At 67.8% G+C, this 26,419-nt stretch overlaps 8 non-coding genes across 8 annotated transcripts; 6 read left to right on the top strand and 2 right to left on the bottom strand.

Moving 5' to 3' along the window:
* Positions 1-3,111: 3,111 nt before the first annotated feature.
* LOC138922556 (5S ribosomal RNA) lies at positions 3,112-3,230 on the top strand. The gene has a single exon (XR_011435678.1). It is a non-coding gene; the product is annotated as a 5S ribosomal RNA (ribosomal RNA).
* A 3,911-nt stretch (positions 3,231-7,141) lies between these two features.
* LOC138922560 (5S ribosomal RNA) lies at positions 7,142-7,260 on the top strand. The gene has a single exon (XR_011435683.1). It is a non-coding gene; the product is annotated as a 5S ribosomal RNA (ribosomal RNA).
* Positions 7,261-11,173: 3,913 nt separating this feature from the next.
* Positions 11,174-11,292, top strand: LOC138922559 (5S ribosomal RNA). Its single transcript, XR_011435682.1, has one exon. It is a non-coding gene; the product is annotated as a 5S ribosomal RNA (ribosomal RNA).
* Positions 11,293-15,204: 3,912 nt separating this feature from the next.
* On the top strand, positions 15,205-15,323 carry LOC138922558 (5S ribosomal RNA). Its single transcript, XR_011435681.1, has one exon. It is a non-coding gene; the product is annotated as a 5S ribosomal RNA (ribosomal RNA).
* A 3,913-nt stretch (positions 15,324-19,236) lies between these two features.
* On the top strand, positions 19,237-19,355 carry LOC138922557 (5S ribosomal RNA). The gene has a single exon (XR_011435679.1). It is a non-coding gene; the product is annotated as a 5S ribosomal RNA (ribosomal RNA).
* A 1,891-nt stretch (positions 19,356-21,246) lies between these two features.
* On the bottom strand, positions 21,247-21,391 carry MIR8935-4 (microRNA mir-8935-4). Its single transcript, NR_128067.1, has one exon. It is a non-coding gene; the product is annotated as a microRNA 8935-4 (primary transcript).
* A 1,875-nt stretch (positions 21,392-23,266) lies between these two features.
* LOC138922555 (5S ribosomal RNA) lies at positions 23,267-23,385 on the top strand. Its single transcript, XR_011435677.1, has one exon. It is a non-coding gene; the product is annotated as a 5S ribosomal RNA (ribosomal RNA).
* Positions 23,386-25,277: 1,892 nt separating this feature from the next.
* On the bottom strand, positions 25,278-25,422 carry MIR8935-3 (microRNA mir-8935-3). The gene has a single exon (NR_128059.1). It is a non-coding gene; the product is annotated as a microRNA 8935-3 (primary transcript).
* Between the last annotated feature and the right edge of the window lie 997 nt (positions 25,423-26,419).

Genomic DNA, 26,419 nt, shown 5'->3' with positions numbered 1-26,419 from the left:
CGTCTCCGTCTTCGCTTTTGTCTTTTGGGGGGGGGGGGTGGTCCTGCCTTCGTTTGAAAGGTCGGTGTCTGGCTCCTCGTGGATCCCTTGCATCCGTTTTGATTCTGAACAGACTGGATGGAAGGATTAGGAATCTTGCTGCGCTGGCCCAGGGTTTTGGTGTCCCCTCACTCAGGTGCCTCACTCTGTCCTGCCCCCCTCCTGGCCTCTGTCTGCCAGAGGGAGTGGACGAGTCCCCCGAGAGGACATTTCCGTCCTCAGCGGCCAGCCCTTCCTGGCTCCTTGGCTTGAGCTTTCATATCGTGCGGCTCGGGCAGCTTTGAAAGTCTGCTCTTCCCCTGCCTGTGTCCGCGCAGACTATCGCGGAAAGGGGATCCGGGAAAGCGGGAGGGGAGTTTGCTCCAGGGGAGGAGAGCGGGGATGACAGGGAGGAGGAGAGGGGAGACTTGCCTCAGATCGCACGGACTTTTACATTTTCAAGGGGGGAATTCATCAAGGTAAGCCGTCTCTTCCCCACCGCAGACAGAAAGCAATAGTTGCTCGCTGTGGAGAAGCTGGGACATGCGGGCAGAGCAGGAAGAGAGGACCTCAACCTCCATCCTCTCACCGTTCAGCAATCATCCTGGGAGCGAATATCCTCGTGTTTCCCTTTTCCCGTGGGCCCCACTTTCCCTGCCAGAGCAGACCCAGGGCACCTGTGGCCTGCTTCCTGCTTGCCCGGGATGGCGGGGTGGCGGGGCGGGGCGGGCCGCGCGTCGCTCCCTGCAGGGTAGCGCCCTGGGTGGTTCTGGTTCCGACGGCTCCCCCAATCTGACCTCCGATGAGCGTGTTCTGCTGGGAGAACTGGGGCTGTGTCTCCGTAAGTTTCCCGGAGTGCGGGCCCGGAGGCCTTGGTCTCAAACGAAGGCTCGGCAGCAAGGGCCGCCGTTCCTGCGAGGGACTCGCCCTCCCTGAGCGGCAGTTGCCTCATCTGGTTGGAAAGGGGGTCCTGTTAGTGCCTCGTCGGTGGCGTTGTTGCGAGCGCGGAAGCGGGAGCACGGAGCACACCGCTCAGCACGGAGCGCGGCACTGGTTGGTGCGCGCTCATCGTCTGCCGTCCTTCCTGTGAGCATAGTGCTTTCCGCCGACATTCGCCCGGCACCTGCGGGCCGCGTGCCTGCTTGGGGCCGGACCCAGCAGCCGAGACGCAGGTGCCAAAATCTCTGCCTTTGGGGGAGTTCGCCGCCTCGTGCCTGGGACGGGAGGACCGACGGCAGACCAACACGTCCCGACGAGAGGCGGCGTCCCCGACGACGGGACGCGGTGCCGTGGGAAATGGAGAGCCTGGCACAGCCGAGGTCCTGGTCAGACATGCGTTGATGGCGTCGCTCTCTTTCCCCCAGCCCGCCCCCCGCCCCCCACCCCGGCCCCCGGCCCTTTCCTCTCCCTCGCGTCCCGAGGTCCCCTTTCCAACGGGATCCAAGAACGCCCACAGGGCCCAAACTCTTGAGATGGGCAGTGCAGACATCGTGCACTGGATCCGGGTGGACGACGGGAGAGGGCTGCGGCCCAGAACCCTGAAGCCCAGAGGTCTCGGGACGGGGATACCGGTGACGTCGGGAGGCACCAACGGGTGTTCGGACGTGCGTTTCCCTCCCGTAATCACACCGTGGCGCTCATCCGTCCATCCTCGGCGTGCTAGCCATCTTGGTAAAACTAAGGAGACTTAACGGGTGAGCTAACCTGTGGGAGACCCTGGGTAATGTCCCTACCTGCGCTCGAGCAGACTGTGGACGCTGTGGTCGTCGGGGAGGGGGTTCTGTACGTCTGGTAGATTGCGTTGGTTTCTCGGGCGAAGTTCTCCGTGTCCTGACTTTTCTGGCTGCTCGTTCTGTCAACTCAGGAAGTCCGGGGGCGCCCCGCAGAAAGAGGAAAAGAGCCAGAACGAAGAGGCGAAGAGAGAAGGAAAGAAACACACAAACACGCACGCGCACACAAAAACGCGCACACACAGAGCGAGAGCGAGAGCGAGAGCGAGAGCGAGAGCGAGCCCGAGCCCGGCTGCCTGTCCGTGGCTCCTGGGCGTCCGGGTCGCGGGACAGGGATCCCAGGAGCGCTGCACTCCTGAGACCCTGTCTGCACGTCCCAGGGCCCCAGGGGTGATCGCCAGCCCCAGGGCCCCCGCCTCCTTGCCCGGGCCCAGCTCAAGCACCACCGCCCTCCTGTGGGGAAGCTGCCTCTTGGGCAGGGCCTCTCTGTGTCAGCGTGAGCGTCTGTGTGTCTGTCCCGGGGGGTGTCTGTCTGGGTCCGTGTCTCGGATCCTCTCAATCTCTCTGTCTCTGCCTCTGTCTCTGTCTCTGTCTCTGTGTCTCTCAGGTCGGTCAGTCAGGAGCTGTCCAGGGTGGCCGCGGGGCCTGGGGTTGAGGGCGCGGTCCGGGTCCCGTGGGCGGGGCGCGGGGCGGGGCGGGGAAGGGTGGCCCGCCCTGGTCTCCCCGCGCCCCGCCGCCCGCCCCGGAGGGCTTTCCGGTGATGCCCTCTGGTCGCGCCGGTGGCTCCAGCTGGATTTGGGCAAGTTGGGGCCGGGCCGGAGCGGCGGCCGCCGGGGGTTGTTGGGCCCGGGTTCGTTGGGAGGCGCCTCGGGCCGGAGGGGCCTCGCCGGCCCGGGGCCCCGACGCGCTGACGCGCCGACGCGCCGACGCGCCCGACGCCCCGGGCCACCTGTCCCCGAGCAGAGCAGCCGGATGTCCTGCGACCCGTCGCCGGGATGCGGGCGGACAGGAGGCCTGGAGCGTCCGGGGCCGGCTTGGGAGAGCGCCTAGACTTGCGCCCCGCCCGCCCACAGTCCCCGGGGTGCCCGAGGCCTCCCGCGCCCTGGGCGGGCGGCAGGGCAGGGCAGGGCAGGGCAGGGCAGGGTTTGGCTGGCCGCGGCGGCGGCGGCGGCGGCGGCGGGAGGCAGTGGCAGGCAGGCGGCAGGCGGCGGAGCGCGGGGCGCAGGGGACGCGGGCGGCCGGTGCGCGTCACAGGGGCTCGGGCGCGCGCGTCACAGACGCCAGGCGACGGCGCGTCACAGGGGCCAGGCGACAGCGCGCGCGCGCGCGAGGCTTCTTAGGGGCGCCGGCGGCAGCCGCCAGCGTCTACGGCCATACCACCCTGAACGCGCCCGATCTCGTCTGATCTCGGAAGCTAAGCAGGGTCGGGCCTGGTTAGGACTTGGATGGGAGACCGCCTGGGAATACCGGGTGCTGTAGGCTTTTGCCTCCCGCCGCCTCCCTCTCCTTTTGCGCCCCCCCCCCCCGCCCCCCGGCCCCAGCGCCGCTCCCTCCACGCTCCTCCCGCCCCTCCTCCCTCCTCACCGGTCGCCCCATCGCCCCGCCACGCCCCCACCGCTGTCCAGCCGCGCGAGTGCCCCGCGGCCGCGGCCACCGCCGCCGCCGCCGCCGCCGCCGCCCAGCCCTTCCACCTCGCGGCCCCACGGGAACCCAGGGCCAACCGGGGCCGGCCCCGCGTGGCCGTGCCCCCGACGCCGCCCTCGTCCGGCGGGCTCCCTCTGTCCTCGGCGGCCTCTTCCCACCCGCCAGGCTCCTGAGAGACCCTAGCGGTCCACTCGGCCGGCGCGGCACCCAAGCAGTTGGTCGAGTCGTGGTGTGCGATGGAACGGATCCCGCTCCGGGCTGCGGAGGCCCGGACAGCTTCAGCAAGCTGCCAGCAGCCCCTCCGTCTTCCAGAGCCCATCTAGGAAAGACCCCGGGTCAGGCCTCTCCAAACAGCACCTACAGAAGGACGGGGCCCACTGGGCTCGAGAGGAGCCTTCCGGGCCTGGCCATCCATCCCAAGCGGGACGGCTTCTGGATTTTCTGATGCCTGCGCCGTGTGTCAGCTTCTCCAAGTCGGTACCTGGCTGTCCTTGATACCGTCGTTCGCGAGAAACCCTCGTTTCCGCACCGGAGTTGGTACGGGTCCTTTTGTGTTGTCTTTCCTTAAAGACGTCCCCTTCCCCAAGTGTCTAAGTTTCAAGCGCCTCCCCCCGCTCCCCGGCTGGGATGCAACTCCGTCTCCGTCTTCGCTTTTGTCTTTTGGGGGGGGGGTGGTCCTGCCTTCGTTTGAAAGGTCGGTGTCTGGCTCCTCGTGGATCCCTTGCATCCGTTTTGATTCTGAACAGACTGGATGGAAGGATTAGGAATCTTGCTGCGCTGGCCCAGGGTTTTGGTGTCCCCTCACTCAGGTGCCTCACTCTGTCCTGCCCCCCTCCTGGCCTCTGTCTGCCAGAGGGAGTGGACGAGTCCCCCGAGAGGACATTTCCGTCCTCAGCGGCCAGCCCTTCCTGGCTCCTTGGCTTGAGCTTTCATATCGTGCGGCTCGGGCAGCTTTGAAAGTCTGCTCTTCCCCTGCCTGTGTCCGCGCAGACTATCGCGGAAAGGGGATCCGGGAAAGCGGGAGGGGAGTTTGCTCCAGGGGAGGAGAGCGGGGATGACAGGGAGGAGGAGAGGGGAGACTTGCCTCAGATCGCACGGACTTTTACATTTTCAAGGGGGGAATTCATCAAGGTAAGCCGTCTCTTCCCCACCGCAGACAGAAAGCAATAGTTGCTCGCTGTGGAGAAGCTGGGACATGCGGGCAGAGCAGGAAGAGAGGACCTCAACCTCCATCCTCTCACCGTTCAGCAATCATCCTGGGAGCGAATATCCTCGTGTTTCCCTTTTCCCGTGGGCCCCACTTTCCCTGCCAGAGCAGACCCAGGGCACCTGTGGCCTGCTTCCTGCTTGCCCGGGATGGCGGGGTGGCGGGGCGGGGCGGGCCGCGCGTCGCTCCCTGCAGGGTAGCGCCCTGGGTGGTTCTGGTTCCGACGGCTCCCCCAATCTGACCTCCGATGAGCGTGTTCTGCTGGGAGAACTGGGGCTGTGTCTCCGTAAGTTTCCCGGAGTGCGGGCCCGGAGGCTTGGTCTCAAACGAAGGCTCGGCAGCAAGGGCCGCCGTTCCTGCGAGGGACTCGCCCTCCCTGAGCGGCAGTTGCCTCATCTGGTTGGAAAGGGGGTCCTGTTAGTGCCTCGTCGGTGGCGTTGTTGCGAGCGCGGAAGCGGGAGCACGGAGCACACCGCTCAGCACGGAGCGCGGCACTGGTTGGTGCGCGCTCATCGTCTGCCGTCCTTCCCTGTGAGCATAGTGCTTTCCGCCGACATTCGCCCGGCACCTGCGGGCCGCGTGCCTGCTTGGGGCCGGACCCAGCAGCCGAGGACGCAGGTGCCAAAATCTCTGCCTTTGGGGGAGTTCGCCGCCTCGTGCCTGGGACGGGAGGACCGACGGCAGACCAACACGTCCCGACGAGAGGCGGCGTCCCCGACGACGGGACGCGGTGCCGTGGGAAATGGAGAGCCTGGCACAGCCGAGGTCCTGGTCAGACATGCGTTGATGGCGTCGCTCTCTTTCCCCCAGCCCGCCCCCCGCCCCCCACCCCGGCCCCCCGGCCCTTTCCTCTCCCTCGCGTCCCGAGGTCCCCTTTCCAACGGGATCCAAGAACGCCCACAGGGCCCAAACTCTTGAGATGGGCAGTGCAGACATCGTGCACTGGATCCCGGGTGGACGACGGGAGAGGGCTGCGGCCCAGAACCCTGAAGCCCAGAGGTCTCGGGACGGGGATACCGGTGACGTCGGGAGGCACCAACGGGTGTTCCGACGTGCGTTTCCCTCCCCGTAATCACACCGTGGCGCTCATCCGTCCATCCTCGGCGTGCTAGCCATCTTGGTAAAACTAAGGAGACTTAACGGGTGAGCTAACCTGTGGGAGACCCTGGGTAATGTCCCTACCTGCGCTCGAGCAGACTGTGGACGCTGTGGTCGTCGGGGAGGGGGTTCTGTACGTCTGGTAGATTGCGTTGGTTTCTCGGGCGAAGTTCTCCGTGTCCTGACTTTTCTGGCTGCTCGTTCTGTCAACTCAGGAAGTCCGGGGGCGCCCCGCAGAAAGAGGAAAAGAGCCAGAACGAAGAGGCGAAGAGAGAAGGAAAGAAACACACAAACACGCACGCGCACACAAAAACGCGCACACACAGAGCGAGAGCGAGAGCGAGAGCGAGAGCGAGAGCGAGCCCGAGCCCGGCTGCCTGTCCGTGGCTCCTGGGCGTCCGGGTCGCGGGACAGGGATCCCAGGAGCGCTGCACTCCTGAGACCCTGTCTGCACGTCCCAGGGCCCCAGGGGTGATCGCCAGCCCCAGGGCCCCCGCCTCCTTGCCCGGGCCCAGCTCAAGCACCACCGCCCTCCTGTGGGGAAGCTGCCTCTTGGGCAGGGCCTCTCTGTGTCAGCGTGAGCGTCTGTGTGTCTGTCCCGGGGGGTGTCTGTCTGGGTCCGTGTCTCGGATCCTCTCAATCTCTCTGTCTCTGCCTCTGTCTCTGTCTCTGTCTCTGTGTCTCTCAGGTCGGTCAGTCAGGAGCTGTCCAGGGTGGCCGCGGGGCCTGGGGTTGAGGGCGCGGTCCGGGTCCCGTGGGCGGGGCGCGGGGCGGGGCGGGGAAGGGTGGCCCGCCCTGGTCTCCCCGCGCCCCGCCGCCCGCCCCGGAGGGCTTTCCGGTGATGCCCTCTGGTCGCGCCGGTGGCTCCAGCTGGATTTGGGCAAGTTGGGGCCGGGCCGGAGCGGCGGCCGCCGGGGGTTGTTGGGCCCGGGTTCGTTGGGAGGCGCCTCGGGCCGGAGGGGCCTCGCCGGCCCGGGGCCCCGACGCGCTGACGCGCCGACGCGCCGACGCGCCCGACGCCCCGGGCCACCTGTCCCCGAGCAGAGCAGCCGGATGTCCTGCGACCCGTCGCCGGGATGCGGGCGGACAGGAGGCCTGGAGCGTCCGGGGCCGGCTTGGGAGAGCGCCTAGACTTGCGCCCCGCCCGCCCACAGTCCCCGGGGTGCCCGAGGCCTCCCGCGCCCTGGGCGGGCGGCAGGGCAGGGCAGGGCAGGGCAGGGCAGGGTTTGGCTGGCCGCGGCGGCGGCGGCGGCGGCGGCGGGAGGCAGTGGCAGGCAGGCGGCAGGCGGCGGAGCGCGGGGCGCAGGGGACGCGGGCGGCCGGTGCGCGTCACAGGGGCTCGGGCGCGCGCGTCACAGACGCCAGGCGACGGCGCGTCACAGGGGCCAGGCGACAGCGCGCGCGCGCGCGAGGCTTCTTAGGGGCGCCGGCGGCAGCCGCCAGCGTCTACGGCCATACCACCCTGAACGCGCCCGATCTCGTCTGATCTCGGAAGCTAAGCAGGGTCGGGCCTGGTTAGGACTTGGATGGGAGACCGCCTGGGAATACCGGGTGCTGTAGGCTTTTGCCTCCCGCCGCCTCCCTCTCCTTTTGCGCCCCCCCCCCCCCGCCCCCCGGCCCCAGCGCCGCTCCCTCCACGCTCCTCCCGCCCCTCCTCCCTCCTCACCGGTCGCCCCATCGCCCCGCCACGCCCCCACCGCTGTCCAGCCGCGCGAGTGCCCCGCGGCCGCGGCCACCGCCGCCGCCGCCGCCGCCGCCGCCCAGCCCTTCCACCTCGCGGCCCCACGGGAACCCAGGGCCAACCGGGGCCGGCCCCGCGTGGCCGTGCCCCCGACGCCGCCCTCGTCCGGCGGGCTCCCTCTGTCCTCGGCGGCCTCTTCCCACCCGCCAGGCTCCTGAGAGACCCTAGCGGTCCACTCGGCCGGCGCGGCACCCAAGCAGTTGGTCGAGTCGTGGTGTGCGATGGAACGGATCCCGCTCCGGGCTGCGGAGGCCCGGACAGCTTCAGCAAGCTGCCAGCAGCCCCTCCGTCTTCCAGAGCCCATCTAGGAAAGACCCCGGGTCAGGCCTCTCCAAACAGCACCTACAGAAGGACGGGGCCCACTGGGCTCGAGAGGAGCCTTCCGGGCCTGGCCATCCATCCCAAGCGGGACGGCTTCTGGATTTTCTGATGCCTGCGCCGTGTGTCAGCTTCTCCAAGTCGGTACCTGGCTGTCCTTGATACCGTCGTTCGCGAGAAACCCTCGTTTCCGCACCGGAGTTGGTACGGGTCCTTTTGTGTTGTCTTTCCTTAAAGACGTCCCCTTCCCCAAGTGTCTAAGTTTCAAGCGCCTCCCCCCGCTCCCCGGCTGGGATGCAACTCCGTCTCCGTCTTCGCTTTTGTCTTTTGGGGGGGGGGGTGGTCCTGCCTTCGTTTGAAAGGTCGGTGTCTGGCTCCTCGTGGATCCCTTGCATCCGTTTTGATTCTGAACAGACTGGATGGAAGGATTAGGAATCTTGCTGCGCTGGCCCAGGGTTTTGGTGTCCCCTCACTCAGGTGCCTCACTCTGTCCTGCCCCCCTCCTGGCCTCTGTCTGCCAGAGGGAGTGGACGAGTCCCCCGAGAGGACATTTCCGTCCTCAGCGGCCAGCCCTTCCTGGCTCCTTGGCTTGAGCTTTCATATCGTGCGGCTCGGGCAGCTTTGAAAGTCTGCTCTTCCCCTGCCTGTGTCCGCGCAGACTATCGCGGAAAGGGGATCCGGGAAAGCGGGAGGGGAGTTTGCTCCAGGGGAGGAGAGCGGGGATGACAGGGAGGAGGAGAGGGGAGACTTGCCTCAGATCGCACGGACTTTTACATTTTCAAGGGGGGAATTCATCAAGGTAAGCCGTCTCTTCCCCACCGCAGACAGAAAGCAATAGTTGCTCGCTGTGGAGAAGCTGGGACATGCGGGCAGAGCAGGAAGAGAGGACCTCAACCTCCATCCTCTCACCGTTCAGCAATCATCCTGGGAGCGAATATCCTCGTGTTTCCCTTTTCCCGTGGGCCCCACTTTCCCTGCCAGAGCAGACCCAGGGCACCTGTGGCCTGCTTCCTGCTTGCCCGGGATGGCGGGGTGGCGGGGCGGGGCGGGCCGCGCGTCGCTCCCTGCAGGGTAGCGCCCTGGGTGGTTCTGGTTCCGACGGCTCCCCCAATCTGACCTCCGATGAGCGTGTTCTGCTGGGAGAACTGGGGCTGTGTCTCCGTAAGTTTCCCGGAGTGCGGGCCCGGAGGCTTGGTCTCAAACGAAGGCTCGGCAGCAAGGGCCGCCGTTCCTGCGAGGGACTCGCCCTCCCTGAGCGGCAGTTGCCTCATCTGGTTGGAAAGGGGGTCCTGTTAGTGCCTCGTCGGTGGCGTTGTTGCGAGCGCGGAAGCGGGAGCACGGAGCACACCGCTCAGCACGGAGCGCGGCACTGGTTGGTGCGCGCTCATCGTCTGCCGTCCTTCCCTGTGAGCATAGTGCTTTCCGCCGACATTCGCCCGGCACCTGCGGGCCGCGTGCCTGCTTGGGGCCGGACCCAGCAGCCGAGGACGCAGGTGCCAAAATCTCTGCCTTTGGGGGAGTTCGCCGCCTCGTGCCTGGGACGGGAGGACCGACGGCAGACCAACACGTCCCGACGAGAGGCGGCGTCCCCGACGACGGGACGCGGTGCCGTGGGAAATGGAGAGCCTGGCACAGCCGAGGTCCTGGTCAGACATGCGTTGATGGCGTCGCTCTCTTTCCCCCAGCCCGCCCCCCGCCCCCCACCCCGGCCCCCCGGCCCTTTCCTCTCCCTCGCGTCCCGAGGTCCCCTTTCCAACGGGATCCAAGAACGCCCACAGGGCCCAAACTCTTGAGATGGGCAGTGCAGACATCGTGCACTGGATCCCGGGTGGACGACGGGAGAGGGCTGCGGCCCAGAACCCTGAAGCCCAGAGGTCTCGGGACGGGGATACCGGTGACGTCGGGAGGCACCAACGGGTGTTCCGACGTGCGTTTCCCTCCCCGTAATCACACCGTGGCGCTCATCCGTCCATCCTCGGCGTGCTAGCCATCTTGGTAAAACTAAGGAGACTTAACGGGTGAGCTAACCTGTGGGAGACCCTGGGTAATGTCCCTACCTGCGCTCGAGCAGACTGTGGACGCTGTGGTCGTCGGGGAGGGGGTTCTGTACGTCTGGTAGATTGCGTTGGTTTCTCGGGCGAAGTTCTCCGTGTCCTGACTTTTCTGGCTGCTCGTTCTGTCAACTCAGGAAGTCCGGGGGCGCCCCGCAGAAAGAGGAAAAGAGCCAGAACGAAGAGGCGAAGAGAGAAGGAAAGAAACACACAAACACGCACGCGCACACAAAAACGCGCACACACAGAGCGAGAGCGAGAGCGAGAGCGAGAGCGAGAGCGAGCCCGAGCCCGGCTGCCTGTCCGTGGCTCCTGGGCGTCCGGGTCGCGGGACAGGGATCCCAGGAGCGCTGCACTCCTGAGACCCTGTCTGCACGTCCCAGGGCCCCAGGGGTGATCGCCAGCCCCAGGGCCCCCGCCTCCTTGCCCGGGCCCAGCTCAAGCACCACCGCCCTCCTGTGGGGAAGCTGCCTCTTGGGCAGGGCCTCTCTGTGTCAGCGTGAGCGTCTGTGTGTCTGTCCCGGGGGGTGTCTGTCTGGGTCCGTGTCTCGGATCCTCTCAATCTCTCTGTCTCTGCCTCTGTCTCTGTCTCTGTCTCTGTGTCTCTCAGGTCGGTCAGTCAGGAGCTGTCCAGGGTGGCCGCGGGGCCTGGGGTTGAGGGCGCGGTCCGGGTCCCGTGGGCGGGGCGCGGGGCGGGGCGGGGAAGGGTGGCCCGCCCTGGTCTCCCCGCGCCCCGCCGCCCGCCCCGGAGGGCTTTCCGGTGATGCCCTCTGGTCGCGCCGGTGGCTCCAGCTGGATTTGGGCAAGTTGGGGCCGGGCCGGAGCGGCGGCCGCCGGGGGTTGTTGGGCCCGGGTTCGTTGGGAGGCGCCTCGGGCCGGAGGGGCCTCGCCGGCCCGGGGCCCCGACGCGCTGACGCGCCGACGCGCCGACGCGCCCGACGCCCCGGGCCACCTGTCCCCGAGCAGAGCAGCCGGATGTCCTGCGACCCGTCGCCGGGATGCGGGCGGACAGGAGGCCTGGAGCGTCCGGGGCCGGCTTGGGAGAGCGCCTAGACTTGCGCCCCGCCCGCCCACAGTCCCCGGGGTGCCCGAGGCCTCCCGCGCCCTGGGCGGGCGGCAGGGCAGGGCAGGGCAGGGCAGGGCAGGGTTTGGCTGGCCGCGGCGGCGGCGGCGGCGGCGGCGGGAGGCAGTGGCAGGCAGGCGGCAGGCGGCGGAGCGCGGGGCGCAGGGGACGCGGGCGGCCGGTGCGCGTCACAGGGGCTCGGGCGCGCGCGTCACAGACGCCAGGCGACGGCGCGTCACAGGGGCCAGGCGACAGCGCGCGCGCGCGCGAGGCTTCTTAGGGGCGCCGGCGGCAGCCGCCAGCGTCTACGGCCATACCACCCTGAACGCGCCCGATCTCGTCTGATCTCGGAAGCTAAGCAGGGTCGGGCCTGGTTAGGACTTGGATGGGAGACCGCCTGGGAATACCGGGTGCTGTAGGCTTTTGCCTCCCGCCGCCTCCCTCTCCTTTTGCGCCCCCCCCCCCCGCCCCCCGGCCCCAGCGCCGCTCCCTCCACGCTCCTCCCGCCCCTCCTCCCTCCTCACCGGTCGCCCCATCGCCCCGCCACGCCCCCACCGCTGTCCAGCCGCGCGAGTGCCCCGCGGCCGCGGCCACCGCCGCCGCCGCCGCCGCCGCCGCCCAGCCCTTCCACCTCGCGGCCCCACGGGAACCCAGGGCCAACCGGGGCCGGCCCCGCGTGGCCGTGCCCCCGACGCCGCCCTCGTCCGGCGGGCTCCCTCTGTCCTCGGCGGCCTCTTCCCACCCGCCAGGCTCCTGAGAGACCCTAGCGGTCCACTCGGCCGGCGCGGCACCCAAGCAGTTGGTCGAGTCGTGGTGTGCGATGGAACGGATCCCGCTCCGGGCTGCGGAGGCCCGGACAGCTTCAGCAAGCTGCCAGCAGCCCCTCCGTCTTCCAGAGCCCATCTAGGAAAGACCCCGGGTCAGGCCTCTCCAAACAGCACCTACAGAAGGACGGGGCCCACTGGGCTCGAGAGGAGCCTTCCGGGCCTGGCCATCCATCCCAAGCGGGACGGCTTCTGGATTTTCTGATGCCTGCGCCGTGTGTCAGCTTCTCCAAGTCGGTACCTGGCTGTCCTTGATACCGTCGTTCGCGAGAAACCCTCGTTTCCGCACCGGAGTTGGTACGGGTCCTTTTGTGTTGTCTTTCCTTAAAGACGTCCCCTTCCCCAAGTGTCTAAGTTTCAAGCGCCTCCCCCCGCTCCCCGGCTGGGATGCAACTCCGTCTCCGTCTTCGCTTTTGTCTTTTGGGGGGGGGGTGGTCCTGCCTTCGTTTGAAAGGTCGGTGTCTGGCTCCTCGTGGATCCCTTGCATCCGTTTTGATTCTGAACAGACTGGATGGAAGGATTAGGAATCTTGCTGCGCTGGCCCAGGGTTTTGGTGTCCCCTCACTCAGGTGCCTCACTCTGTCCTGCCCCCCTCCTGGCCTCTGTCTGCCAGAGGGAGTGGACGAGTCCCCCGAGAGGACATTTCCGTCCTCAGCGGCCAGCCCTTCCTGGCTCCTTGGCTTGAGCTTTCATATCGTGCGGCTCGGGCAGCTTTGAAAGTCTGCTCTTCCCCTGCCTGTGTCCGCGCAGACTATCGCGGAAAGGGGATCCGGGAAAGCGGGAGGGGAGTTTGCTCCAGGGGAGGAGAGCGGGGATGACAGGGAGGAGGAGAGGGGAGACTTGCCTCAGATCGCACGGACTTTTACATTTTCAAGGGGGGAATTCATCAAGGTAAGCCGTCTCTTCCCCACCGCAGACAGAAAGCAATAGTTGCTCGCTGTGGAGAAGCTGGGACATGCGGGCAGAGCAGGAAGAGAGGACCTCAACCTCCATCCTCTCACCGTTCAGCAATCATCCTGGGAGCGAATATCCTCGTGTTTCCCTTTTCCCGTGGGCCCCACTTTCCCTGCCAGAGCAGACCCAGGGCACCTGTGGCCTGCTTCCTGCTTGCCCGGGATGGCGGGGTGGCGGGGCGGGGCGGGCCGCGCGTCGCTCCCTGCAGGGTAGCGCCCTGGGTGGTTCTGGTTCCGACGGCTCCCCCAATCTGACCTCCGATGAGCGTGTTCTGCTGGGAGAACTGGGGCTGTGTCTCCGTAAGTTTCCCGGAGTGCGGGCCCGGAGGCTTGGTCTCAAACGAAGGCTCGGCAGCAAGGGCCGCCGTTCCTGCGAGGGACTCGCCCTCCCTGAGCGGCAGTTGCCTCATCTGGTTGGAAAGGGGGTCCTGTTAGTGCCTCGTCGGTGGCGTTGTTGCGAGCGCGGAAGCGGGAGCACGGAGCACACCGCTCAGCACGGAGCGCGGCACTGGTTGGTGCGCGCTCATCGTCTGCCGTCCTTCCCTGTGAGCATAGTGCTTTCCGCCGACATTCGCCCGGCACCTGCGGGCCGCGTGCCTGCTTGGGGCCGGACCCAGCAGCCGAGGACGCAGGTGCCAAAATCTCTGCCTTTGGGGGAGTTCGCCGCCTCGTGCCTGGGACGGGAGGACCGACGGCAGACCAACACGTCCCGACGAGAGGCGGCGTCCCCGACGACGGGACGCGGTGCCGTGGGAAATGGAGAGCCTGGCACAGCCGAGGTCCTGGTCAGACATGCGTTGATGGCGTCGCTCTCTTTCCCCCAGCCCGCCCCCCGCCCCCCACCCCGGCCCCCCGGCCCTTTCCTCTCCCTCGCGTCCCGAGGTCCCCTTTCCAACGGGATCCAAGAACGCCCACAGGGCCCAAACTCTTGAGATGGGCAGTGCAGACATCGTGCACTGGATCCCGGGTGGACGACGGGAGAGGGCTGCGGCCCAGAACCCTGAAGCCCAGAGGTCTCGGGACGGGGATACCGGTGACGTCGGGAGGCACCAACGGGTGTTCCGACGTGCGTTTCCCTCCCCGTAATCACACCGTGGCGCTCATCCGTCCATCCTCGGCGTGCTAGCCATCTTGGTAAAACTAAGGAGACTTAACGGGTGAGCTAACCTGTGGGAGACCCTGGGTAATGTCCCTACCTGCGCTCGAGCAGACTGTGGACGCTGTGGTCGTCGGGGAGGGGGTTCTGTACGTCTGGTAGATTGCGTTGGTTTCTCGGGCGAAGTTCTCCGTGTCCTGACTTTTCTGGCTGCTCGTTCTGTCAACTCAGGAAGTCCGGGGGCGCCCCGCAGAAAGAGGAAAAGAGCCAGAACGAAGAGGCGAAGAGAGAAGGAAAGAAACACACAAACACGCACGCGCACACAAAAACGCGCACACACAGAGCGAGAGCGAGAGCGAGAGCGAGAGCGAGAGCGAGCCCGAGCCCGGCTGCCTGTCCGTGGCTCCTGGGCGTCCGGGTCGCGGGACAGGGATCCCAGGAGCGCTGCACTCCTGAGACCCTGTCTGCACGTCCCAGGGCCCCAGGGGTGATCGCCAGCCCCAGGGCCCCCGCCTCCTTGCCCGGGCCCAGCTCAAGCACCACCGCCCTCCTGTGGGGAAGCTGCCTCTTGGGCAGGGCCTCTCTGTGTCAGCGTGAGCGTCTGTGTGTCTGTCCCGGGGGGTGTCTGTCTGGGTCCGTGTCTCGGATCCTCTCAATCTCTCTGTCTCTGCCTCTGTCTCTGTCTCTGTCTCTGTGTCTCTCAGGTCGGTCAGTCAGGAGCTGTCCAGGGTGGCCGCGGGGCCTGGGGTTGAGGGCGCGGTCCGGGTCCCGTGGGCGGGGCGCGGGGCGGGGCGGGGAAGGGTGGCCCGCCCTGGTCTCCCCGCGCCCCGCCGCCCGCCCCGGAGGGCTTTCCGGTGATGCCCTCTGGTCGCGCCGGTGGCTCCAGCTGGATTTGGGCAAGTTGGGGCCGGGCCGGAGCGGCGGCCGCCGGGGGTTGTTGGGCCCGGGTTCGTTGGGAGGCGCCTCGGGCCGGAGGGGCCTCGCCGGCCCGGGGCCCCGACGCGCTGACGCGCCGACGCGCCGACGCGCCCGACGCCCCGGGCCACCTGTCCCCGAGCAGAGCAGCCGGATGTCCTGCGACCCGTCGCCGGGATGCGGGCGGACAGGAGGCCTGGAGCGTCCGGGGCCGGCTTGGGAGAGCGCCTAGACTTGCGCCCCGCCCGCCCACAGTCCCCGGGGTGCCCGAGGCCTCCCGCGCCCTGGGCGGGCGGCAGGGCAGGGCAGGGCAGGGCAGGGCAGGGTTTGGCTGGCCGCGGCGGCGGCGGCGGCGGCGGCGGGAGGCAGTGGCAGGCAGGCGGCAGGCGGCGGAGCGCGGGGCGCAGGGGACGCGGGCGGCCGGTGCGCGTCACAGGGGCTCGGGCGCGCGCGTCACAGACGCCAGGCGACGGCGCGTCACAGGGGCCAGGCGACAGCGCGCTGCGCGCGCGAGGCTTCTTAGGGGCGCCGGCGGCAGCCGCCAGCGTCTACGGCCATACCACCCTGAACGCGCCCGATCTCGTCTGATCTCGGAAGCTAAGCAGGGTCGGGCCTGGTTAGGACTTGGATGGGAGACCGCCTGGGAATACCGGGTGCTGTAGGCTTTTGCCTCCCGCCGCCTCCCTCTCCTTTTGCGCCCCCCCCCCCCGCCCCCCGGCCCCAGCGCCGCTCCCTCCACGCTCCTCCCGCCCCTCCTCCCTCCTCACCGGTCGCCCCATCGCCCCGCCACGCCCCCACCGCTGTCCAGCCGCGCGAGTGCCCCGCGGCCGCGGCCACCGCCGCCGCCGCCGCCGCCGCCGCCCAGCCCTTCCACCTCGCGGCCCCACGGGAACCCAGGGCCAACCGGGGCCGGCCCCGCGTGGCCGTGCCCCCGACGCCGCCCTCGTCCGGCGGGCTCCCTCTGTCCTCGGCGGCCTCTTCCCACCCGCCAGGCTCCTGAGAGACCCTAGCGGTCCACTCGGCCGGCGCGGCACCCAAGCAGTTGGTCGAGTCGTGGTGTGCGATGGAACGGATCCCGCTCCGGGCTGCGGAGGCCCGGACAGCTTCAGCAAGCTGCCAGCAGCCCCTCCGTCTTCCAGAGCCCATCTAGGAAAGACCCCGGGTCAGGCCTCTCCAAACAGCACCTACAGAAGGACGGGGCCCACTGGGCTCGAGAGGAGCCTTCCGGGCCTGGCCATCCATCCCAAGCGGGACGGCTTCTGGATTTTCTGATGCCTGCGCCGTGTGTCAGCTTCTCCAAGTCGGTACCTGGCTGTCCTTGATACCGTCGTTCGCGAGAAACCCTCGTTTCCGCACCGGAGTTGGTACGGGTCCTTTTGTGTTGTCTTTCCTTAAAGACGTCCCCTTCCCCAAGTGTCTAAGTTTCAAGCGCCTCCCCCCGCTCCCCGGCTGGGATGCAACTCCGTCTCCGTCTTCGCTTTTGTCTTTTGGGGGGGGGGGGTGGTCCTGCCTTCGTTTGAAAGGTCGGTGTCTGGCTCCTCGTGGATCCCTTGCATCCGTTTTGATTCTGAACAGACTGGATGGAAGGATTAGGAATCTTGCTGCGCTGGCCCAGGGTTTTGGTGTCCCCTCACTCAGGTGCCTCACTCTGTCCTGCCCCCCTCCTGGCCTCTGTCTGCCAGAGGGAGTGGACGAGTCCCCCGAGAGGACATTTCCGTCCTCAGCGGCCAGCCCTTCCTGGCTCCTTGGCTTGAGCTTTCATATCGTGCGGCTCGGGCAGCTTTGAAAGTCTGCTCTTCCCCTGCCTGTGTCCGCGCAGACTATCGCGGAAAGGGGATCCGGGAAAGCGGGAGGGGAGTTTGCTCCAGGGGAGGAGAGCGGGGATGACAGGGAGGAGGAGAGGGGAGACTTGCCTCAGATCGCACGGACTTTTACATTTTCAAGGGGGGAATTCATCAAGGTAAGCCGTCTCTTCCCCACCGCAGACAGAAAGCAATAGTTGCTCGCTGTGGAGAAGCTGGGACATGCGGGCAGAGCAGGAAGAGAGGACCTCAACCTCCATCCTCTCACCGTTCAGCAATCATCCTGGGAGCGAATATCCTCGTGTTTCCCTTTTCCCGTGGGCCCCACTTTCCCTGCCAGAGCAGACCCAGGGCACCTGTGGCCTGCTTCCTGCTTGCCCGGGATGGCGGGGTGGCGGGGCGGGGCGGGCCGCGCGTCGCTCCCTGCAGGGTAGCGCCCTGGGTGGTTCTGGTTCCGACGGCTCCCCCAATCTGACCTCCGATGAGCGTGTTCTGCTGGGAGAACTGGGGCTGTGTCTCCGTAAGTTTCCCGGAGTGCGGGCCCGGAGGCTTGGTCTCAAACGAAGGCTCGGCAGCAAGGGCCGCCGTTCCTGCGAGGGACTCGCCCTCCCTGAGCGGCAGTTGCCTCATCTGGTTGGAAAGGGGGTCCTGTTAGTGCCTCGTCGGTGGCGTTGTTGCGAGCGCGGAAGCGGGAGCACGGAGCACACCGCTCAGCACGGAGCGCGGCACTGGTTGGTGCGCGCTCATCGTCTGCCGTCCTTCCCTGTGAGCATAGTGCTTTCCGCCGACATTCGCCCGGCACCTGCGGGCCGCGTGCCTGCTTGGGGCCGGACCCAGCAGCCGAGGACGCAGGTGCCAAAATCTCTGCCTTTGGGGGAGTTCGCCGCCTCGTGCCTGGGACGGGAGGACCGACGGCAGACCAACACGTCCCGACGAGAGGCGGCGTCCCCGACGACGGGACGCGGTGCCGTGGGAAATGGAGAGCCTGGCACAGCCGAGGTCCTGGTCAGACATGCGTTGATGGCGTCGCTCTCTTTCCCCCAGCCCGCCCCCCGCCCCCCACCCCGGCCCCCCGGCCCTTTCCTCTCCCTCGCGTCCCGAGGTCCCCTTTCCAACGGGATCCAAGAACGCCCACAGGGCCCAAACTCTTGAGATGGGCAGTGCAGACATCGTGCACTGGATCCCGGGTGGACGACGGGAGAGGGCTGCGGCCCAGAACCCTGAAGCCCAGAGGTCTCGGGACGGGGATACCGGTGACGTCGGGAGGCACCAACGGGTGTTCCGACGTGCGTTTCCCTCCCCGTAATCACACCGTGGCGCTCATCCGTCCATCCTCGGCGTGCTAGCCATCTTGGTAAAACTAAGGAGACTTAACGGGTGAGCTAACCTGTGGGAGACCCTGGGTAATGTCCCTACCTGCGCTCGAGCAGACTGTGGACGCTGTGGTCGTCGGGGAGGGGGTTCTGTACGTCTGGTAGATTGCGTTGGTTTCTCGGGCGAAGTTCTCCGTGTCCTGACTTTTCTGGCTGCTCGTTCTGTCAACTCAGGAAGTCCGGGGGCGCCCCGCAGAAAGAGGAAAAGAGCCAGAACGAAGAGGCGAAGAGAGAAGGAAAGAAACACACAAACACGCACGCGCACACAAAAACGCGCACACACAGAGCGAGAGCGAGAGCGAGAGCGAGAGCGAGAGCGAGCCCGAGCCCGGCTGCCTGTCCGTGGCTCCTGGGCGTCCGGGTCGCGGGACAGGGATCCCAGGAGCGCTGCACTCCTGAGACCCTGTCTGCACGTCCCAGGGCCCCAGGGGTGATCGCCAGCCCCAGGGCCCCCGCCTCCTTGCCCGGGCCCAGCTCAAGCACCACCGCCCTCCTGTGGGGAAGCTGCCTCTTGGGCAGGGCCTCTCTGTGTCAGCGTGAGCGTCTGTGTGTCTGTCCCGGGGGGTGTCTGTCTGGGTCCGTGTCTCGGATCCTCTCAATCTCTCTGTCTCTGCCTCTGTCTCTGTCTCTGTCTCTGTGTCTCTCAGGTCGGTCAGTCAGGAGCTGTCCAGGGTGGCCGCGGGGCCTGGGGTTGAGGGCGCGGTCCGGGTCCCGTGGGCGGGGCGCGGGGCGGGGCGGGGAAGGGTGGCCCGCCCTGGTCTCCCCGCGCCCCGCCGCCCGCCCCGGAGGGCTTTCCGGTGATGCCCTCTGGTCGCGCCGGTGGCTCCAGCTGGATTTGGGCAAGTTGGGGCCGGGCCGGAGCGGCGGCCGCCGGGGGTTGTTGGGCCCGGGTTCGTTGGGAGGCGCCTCGGGCCGGAGGGGCCTCGCCGGCCCGGGGCCCCGACGCGCTGACGCGCCGACGCGCCGACGCGCCCGACGCCCCGGGCCACCTGTCCCCGAGCAGAGCAGCCGGATGTCCTGCGACCCGTCGCCGGGATGCGGGCGGACAGGAGGCCTGGAGCGTCCGGGGCCGGCTTGGGAGAGCGCCTAGACTTGCGCCCCGCCCGCCCACAGTCCCCGGGGTGCCCGAGGCCTCCCGCGCCCTGGGCGGGCGGCAGGGCAGGGCAGGGCAGGGCAGGGCAGGGTTTGGCTGGCCGCGGCGGCGGCGGCGGCGGCGGCGGGAGGCAGTGGCAGGCAGGCGGCAGGCGGCGGAGCGCGGGGCGCAGGGGACGCGGGCGGCCGGTGCGCGTCACAGGGGCTCGGGCGCGCGCGTCACAGACGCCAGGCGACGGCGCGTCACAGGGGCCAGGCGACAGCGCGCGCGCGCGCGAGGCTTCTTAGGGGCGCCGGCGGCAGCCGCCAGCGTCTACGGCCATACCACCCTGAACGCGCCCGATCTCGTCTGATCTCGGAAGCTAAGCAGGGTCGGGCCTGGTTAGGACTTGGATGGGAGACCGCCTGGGAATACCGGGTGCTGTAGGCTTTTGCCTCCCGCCGCCTCCCTCTCCTTTTGCGCCCCCCCCCCCGCCCCCCGGCCCCAGCGCCGCTCCCTCCACGCTCCTCCCGCCCCTCCTCCCTCCTCACCGGTCGCCCCATCGCCCCGCCACGCCCCCACCGCTGTCCAGCCGCGCGAGTGCCCCGCGGCCGCGGCCACCGCCGCCGCCGCCGCCGCCGCCGCCCAGCCCTTCCACCTCGCGGCCCCACGGGAACCCAGGGCCAACCGGGGCCGGCCCCGCGTGGCCGTGCCCCCGACGCCGCCCTCGTCCGGCGGGCTCCCTCTGTCCTCGGCGGCCTCTTCCCACCCGCCAGGCTCCTGAGAGACCCTAGCGGTCCACTCGGCCGGCGCGGCACCCAAGCAGTTGGTCGAGTCGTGGTGTGCGATGGAACGGATCCCGCTCCGGGCTGCGGAGGCCCGGACAGCTTCAGCAAGCTGCCAGCAGCCCCTCCGTCTTCCAGAGCCCATCTAGGAAAGACCCCGGGTCAGGCCTCTCCAAACAGCACCTACAGAAGGACGGGGCCCACTGGGCTCGAGAGGAGCCTTCCGGGCCTGGCCATCCATCCCAAGCGGGACGGCTTCTGGATTTTCTGATGCCTGCGCCGTGTGTCAGCTTCTCCAAGTCGGTACCTGGCTGTCCTTGATACCGTCGTTCGCGAGAAACCCTCGTTTCCGCACCGGAGTTGGTACGGGTCCTTTTGTGTTGTCTTTCCTTAAAGACGTCCCCTTCCCCAAGTGTCTAAGTTTCAAGCGCCTCCCCCCGCTCCCCGGCTGGGATGCAACTCCGTCTCCGTCTTCGCTTTTGTCTTTTGGGGGGGGGGGTGGTCCTGCCTTCGTTTGAAAGGTCGGTGTCTGGCTCCTCGTGGATCCCTTGCATCCGTTTTGATTCTGAACAGACTGGATGGAAGGATTAGGAATCTTGCTGCGCTGGCCCAGGGTTTTGGTGTCCCCTCACTCAGGTGCCTCACTCTGTCCTGCCCCCCTCCTGGCCTCTGTCTGCCAGAGGGAGTGGACGAGTCCCCCGAGAGGACATTTCCGTCCTCAGCGGCCAGCCCTTCCTGGCTCCTTGGCTTGAGCTTTCATATCGTGCGGCTCGGGCAGCTTTGAAAGTCTGCTCTTCCCCTGCCTGTGTCCGCGCAGACTATCGCGGAAAGGGGATCCGGGAAAGCGGGAGGGGAGTTTGCTCCAGGGGAGGAGAGCGGGGATGACAGGGAGGAGGAGAGGGGAGACTTGCCTCAGATCGCACGGACTTTTACATTTTCAAGGGGGGAATTCATCAAGGTAAGCCGTCTCTTCCCCACCGCAGACAGAAAGCAATAGTTGCTCGCTGTGGAGAAGCTGGGACATGCGGGCAGAGCAGGAAGAGAGGACCTCAACCTCCATCCTCTCACCGTTCAGCAATCATCCTGGGAGCGAATATCCTCGTGTTTCCCTTTTCCCGTGGGCCCCACTTTCCCTGCCAGAGCAGACCCAGGGCACCTGTGGCCTGCTTCCTGCTTGCCCGGGATGGCGGGGTGGCGGGGCGGGGCGGGCCGCGCGTCGCTCCCTGCAGGGTAGCGCCCTGGGTGGTTCTGGTTCCGACGGCTCCCCCAATCTGACCTCCGATGAGCGTGTTCTGCTGGGAGAACTGGGGCTGTGTCTCCGTAAGTTTCCCGGAGTGCGGGCCCGGAGGCTTGGTCTCAAACGAAGGCTCGGCAGCAAGGGCCGCCGTTCCTGCGAGGGACTCGCCCTCCCTGAGCGGCAGTTGCCTCATCTGGTTGGAAAGGGGGTCCTGTTAGTGCCTCGTCGGTGGCGTTGTTGCGAGCGCGGAAGCGGGAGCACGGAGCACACCGCTCAGCACGGAGCGCGGCACTGGTTGGTGCGCGCTCATCGTCTGCCGTCCTTCCCTGTGAGCATAGTGCTTTCCGCCGACATTCGCCCGGCACCTGCGGGCCGCGTGCCTGCTTGGGGCCGGACCCAGCAGCCGAGGACGCAGGTGCCAAAATCTCTGCCTTTGGGGGAGTTCGCCGCCTCGTGCCTGGGACGGGAGGACCGACGGCAGACCAACACGTCCCGACGAGAGGCGGCGTCCCCGACGACGGGACGCGGTGCCGTGGGAAATGGAGAGCCTGGCACAGCCGAGGTCCTGGTCAGACATGCGTTGATGGCGTCGCTCTCTTTCCCCCAGCCCGCCCCCCGCCCCCCACCCCGGCCCCCCGGCCCTTTCCTCTCCCTCGCGTCCCGAGGTCCCCTTTCCAACGGGATCCAAGAACGCCCACAGGGCCCAAACTCTTGAGATGGGCAGTGCAGACATCGTGCACTGGATCCCGGGTGGACGACGGGAGAGGGCTGCGGCCCAGAACCCTGAAGCCCAGAGGTCTCGGGACGGGGATACCGGTGACGTCGGGAGGCACCAACGGGTGTTCCGACGTGCGTTTCCCTCCCCGTAATCACACCGTGGCGCTCATCCGTCCATCCTCGGCGTGCTAGCCATCTTGGTAAAACTAAGGAGACTTAACGGGTGAGCTAACCTGTGGGAGACCCTGGGTAATGTCCCTACCTGCGCTCGAGCAGACTGTGGACGCTGTGGTCGTCGGGGAGGGGGTTCTGTACGTCTGGTAGATTGCGTTGGTTTCTCGGGCGAAGTTCTCCGTGTCCTGACTTTTCTGGCTGCTCGTTCTGTCAACTCAGGAAGTCCGGGGGCGCCCCGCAGAAAGAGGAAAAGAGCCAGAACGAAGAGGCGAAGAGAGAAGGAAAGAAACACACAAACACGCACGCGCACACAAAAACGCGCACACACAGAGCGAGAGCGAGAGCGAGAGCGAGAGCGAGAGCGAGCCCGAGCCCGGCTGCCTGTCCGTGGCTCCTGGGCGTCCGGGTCGCGGGACAGGGATCCCAGGAGCGCTGCACTCCTGAGACCCTGTCTGCACGTCCCAGGGCCCCAGGGGTGATCGCCAGCCCCAGGGCCCCCGCCTCCTTGCCCGGGCCCAGCTCAAGCACCACCGCCCTCCTGTGGGGAAGCTGCCTCTTGGGCAGGGCCTCTCTGTGTCAGCGTGAGCGTCTGTGTGTCTGTCCCGGGGGGTGTCTGTCTGGGTCCGTGTCTCGGATCCTCTCAATCTCTCTGTCTCTGCCTCTGTCTCTGTCTCTGTCTCTGTGTCTCTCAGGTCGGTCAGTCAGGAGCTGTCCAGGGTGGCCGCGGGGCCTGGGGTTGAGGGCGCGGTCCGGGTCCCGTGGGCGGGGCGCGGGGCGGGGCGGGGAAGGGTGGCCCGCCCTGGTCTCCCCGCGCCCCGCCGCCCGCCCCGGAGGGCTTTCCGGTGATGCCCTCTGGTCGCGCCGGTGGCTCCAGCTGGATTTGGGCAAGTTGGGGCCGGGCCGGAGCGGCGGCCGCCGGGGGTTGTTGGGCCCGGGTTCGTTGGGAGGCGCCTCGGGCCGGAGGGGCCTCGCCGGCCCGGGGCCCCGACGCGCTGACGCGCCGACGCGCCGACGCGCCCGACGCCCCGGGCCACCTGTCCCCGAGCAGAGCAGCCGGATGTCCTGCGACCCGTCGCCGGGATGCGGGCGGACAGGAGGCCTGGAGCGTCCGGGGCCGGCTTGGGAGAGCGCCTAGACTTGCGCCCCGCCCGCCCACAGTCCCCGGGGTGCCCGAGGCCTCCCGCGCCCTGGGCGGGCGGCAGGGCAGGGCAGGGCAGGGCAGGGCAGGGTTTGGCTGGCCGCGGCGGCGGCGGCGGCGGCGGCGGGAGGCAGTGGCAGGCAGGCGGCAGGCGGCGGAGCGCGGGGCGCAGGGGACGCGGGCGGCCGGTGCGCGTCACAGGGGCTCGGGCGCGCGCGTCACAGACGCCAGGCGACGGCGCGTCACAGGGGCCAGGCGACAGCGCGCGCGCGCGCGAGGCTTCTTAGGGGCGCCGGCGGCAGCCGCCAGCGTCTACGGCCATACCACCCTGAACGCGCCCGATCTCGTCTGATCTCGGAAGCTAAGCAGGGTCGGGCCTGGTTAGGACTTGGATGGGAGACCGCCTGGGAATACCGGGTGCTGTAGGCTTTTGCCTCCCGCCGCCTCCCTCTCCTTTTGCGCCCCCCCCCCCCGCCCCCCGGCCCCAGCGCCGCTCCCTCCACGCTCCTCCCGCCCCTCCTCCCTCCTCACCGGTCGCCCCATCGCCCCGCCACGCCCCCACCGCTGTCCAGCCGCGCGAGTGCCCCGCGGCCGCGGCCACCGCCGCCGCCGCCGCCGCCGCCGCCCAGCCCTTCCACCTCGCGGCCCCACGGGAACCCAGGGCCAACCGGGGCCGGCCCCGCGTGGCCGTGCCCCCGACGCCGCCCTCGTCCGGCGGGCTCCCTCTGTCCTCGGCGGCCTCTTCCCACCCGCCAGGCTCCTGAGAGACCCTAGCGGTCCACTCGGCCGGCGCGGCACCCAAGCAGTTGGTCGAGTCGTGGTGTGCGATGGAACGGATCCCGCTCCGGGCTGCGGAGGCCCGGACAGCTTCAGCAAGCTGCCAGCAGCCCCTCCGTCTTCCAGAGCCCATCTAGGAAAGACCCCGGGTCAGGCCTCTCCAAACAGCACCTACAGAAGGACGGGGCCCACTGGGCTCGAGAGGAGCCTTCCGGGCCTGGCCATCCATCCCAAGCGGGACGGCTTCTGGATTTTCTGATGCCTGCGCCGTGTGTCAGCTTCTCCAAGTCGGTACCTGGCTGTCCTTGATACCGTCGTTCGCGAGAAACCCTCGTTTCCGCACCGGAGTTGGTACGGGTCCTTTTGTGTTGTCTTTCCTTAAAGACGTCCCCTTCCCCAAGTGTCTAAGTTTCAAGCGCCTCCCCCCGCTCCCCGGCTGGGATGCAACTCCGTCTCCGTCTTCGCTTTTGTCTTTTGGGGGGGGGGGGTGGTCCTGCCTTCGTTTGAAAGGTCGGTGTCTGGCTCCTCGTGGATCCCTTGCATCCGTTTTGATTCTGAACAGACTGGATGGAAGGATTAGGAATCTTGCTGCGCTGGCCCAGGGTTTTGGTGTCCCCTCACTCAGGTGCCTCACTCTGTCCTGCCCCCCTCCTGGCCTCTGTCTGCCAGAGGGAGTGGACGAGTCCCCCGAGAGGACATTTCCGTCCTCAGCGGCCAGCCCTTCCTGGCTCCTTGGCTTGAGCTTTCATATCGTGCGGCTCGGGCAGCTTTGAAAGTCTGCTCTTCCCCTGCCTGTGTCCGCGCAGACTATCGCGGAAAGGGGATCCGGGAAAGCGGGAGGGGAGTTTGCTCCAGGGGAGGAGAGCGGGGATGACAGGGAGGAGGAGAGGGGAGACTTGCCTCAGATCGCACGGACTTTTACATTTTCAAGGGGGGAATTCATCAAGGTAAGCCGTCTCTTCCCCACCGCAGACAGAAAGCAATAGTTGCTCGCTGTGGAGAAGCTGGGACATGCGGGCAGAGCAGGAAGAGAGGACCTCAACCTCCATCCTCTCACCATTCAGCAATCATCCTGGGAGCGAATATCCTCGTGTTTCCCTTTTCCCGTGGGCCCCACTTTCCCTGCCAGAGCAGACCCAGGGCACCTGTGGCCTGCTTCCTGCTTGCCCGGGATGGCGGGGTGGCGGGGCGGGGCGGGCCGCGCGTCGCTCCCTGCAGGGTAGCGCCCTGGGTGGTTCTGGTTCCGACGGCTCCCCCAATCTGACCTCCGATGAGCGTGTTCTGCTGGGAGAACTGGGGCTGTGTCTCCGTAAGTTTCCCGGAGTGCGGGCCGGAGGCTTGGTCTCAAACGAAGGCTCGGCAGCAAGGGCCGCCGTTCCTGCGAGGGACTCGCCCTCCCTGAGCGGCAGTTGCCTCATCTGGTTGGAAAGGGGGTCCTGTTAGTGCCTCGTCGGTGGCGTTGTTGCGAGCGCGGAAGCGGGAGCACGGAGCACACCGCTCAGCACGGAGCGCGGCACTGGTTGGTGCGCGCTCATCGTCTGCCGTCCTTCCCTGTGAGCATAGTGCTTTCCGCCGACATTCGCCCGGCACCTGCGGGCCGCGTGCCTGCTTGGGGCCGGACCCAGCAGCCGAGGACGCAGGTGCCAAAATCTCTGCCTTTGGGGGAGTTCGCCGCCTCGTGCCTGGGACGGGAGGACCGACGGCAGACCAACACGTCCCGACGAGAGGCGGCGTCCCCGACGACGGGACGCGGTGCCGTGGGAAATGGAGAGCCTGGCACAGCCGAGGTCCTGGTCAGACATGCGTTGATGGCGTCGCTCTCTTTCCCCCAGCCCGCCCCCCGCCCCCCACCCCGGCCCCCCGGCCCTTTCCTCTCCCTCGCGTCCCGAGGTCCCCTTTCCAACGGGATCCAAGAACGCCCACAGGGCCCAAACTCTTGAGATGGGCAGTGCAGACATCGTGCACTGGATCCCGGGTGGACGACGGGAGAGGGCTGCGGCCCAGAACCCTGAAGCCCAGAGGTCTCGGGACGGGGATACCGGTGACGTCGGGAGGCACCAACGGGTGTTCCGACGTGCGTTTCCCTCCCCGTAATCACACCGTGGCGCTCATCCGTCCATCCTCGGCGTGCTAGCCATCTTGGTAAAACTAAGGAGACTTAACGGGTGAGCTAACCTGTGGGAGACCCTGGGTAATGTCCCTACCTGCGCTCGAGCAGACTGTGGACGCTGTGGTCGTCGGGGAGGGGGTTCTGTACGTCTGGTAGATTGCGTTGGTTTCTCGGGCGAAGTTCTCCGTGTCCTGACTTTTCTGGCTGCTCGTTCTGTCAACTCAGGAAGTCCGGGGGCGCCCCGCAGAAAGAGGAAAAGAGCCAGAACGAAGAGGCGAAGAGAGAAGGAAAGAAACACACAAACACGCACGCGCACACAAAAACGCGCACACACAGAGCGAGAGCGAGAGCGAGAGCGAGAGCGAGAGCGAGCCCGAGCCCGGCTGCCTGTCCGTGGCTCCTGGGCGTCCGGGTCGCGGGACAGGGATCCCAGGAGCGCTGCACTCCTGAGACCCTGTCTGCACGTCCCAGGGCCCCAGGGGTGATCGCCAGCCCCAGGGCCCCCGCCTCCTTGCCCGGGCCCAGCTCAAGCACCACCGCCCTCCTGTGGGGAAGCTGCCTCTTGGGCAGGGCCTC

Source organism: Equus caballus, unplaced genomic scaffold (assembly GCF_041296265.1).
Source record: "Equus caballus isolate H_3958 breed thoroughbred unplaced genomic scaffold, TB-T2T unassigned-0001169, whole genome shotgun sequence".
Classification (NCBI taxonomy): Eukaryota; Metazoa; Chordata; class Mammalia; order Perissodactyla; family Equidae; genus Equus; species Equus caballus.
Note: the sequence above shows the minus strand (reverse complement) of the source record. Positions and strands in the feature narration are given on the sequence as shown.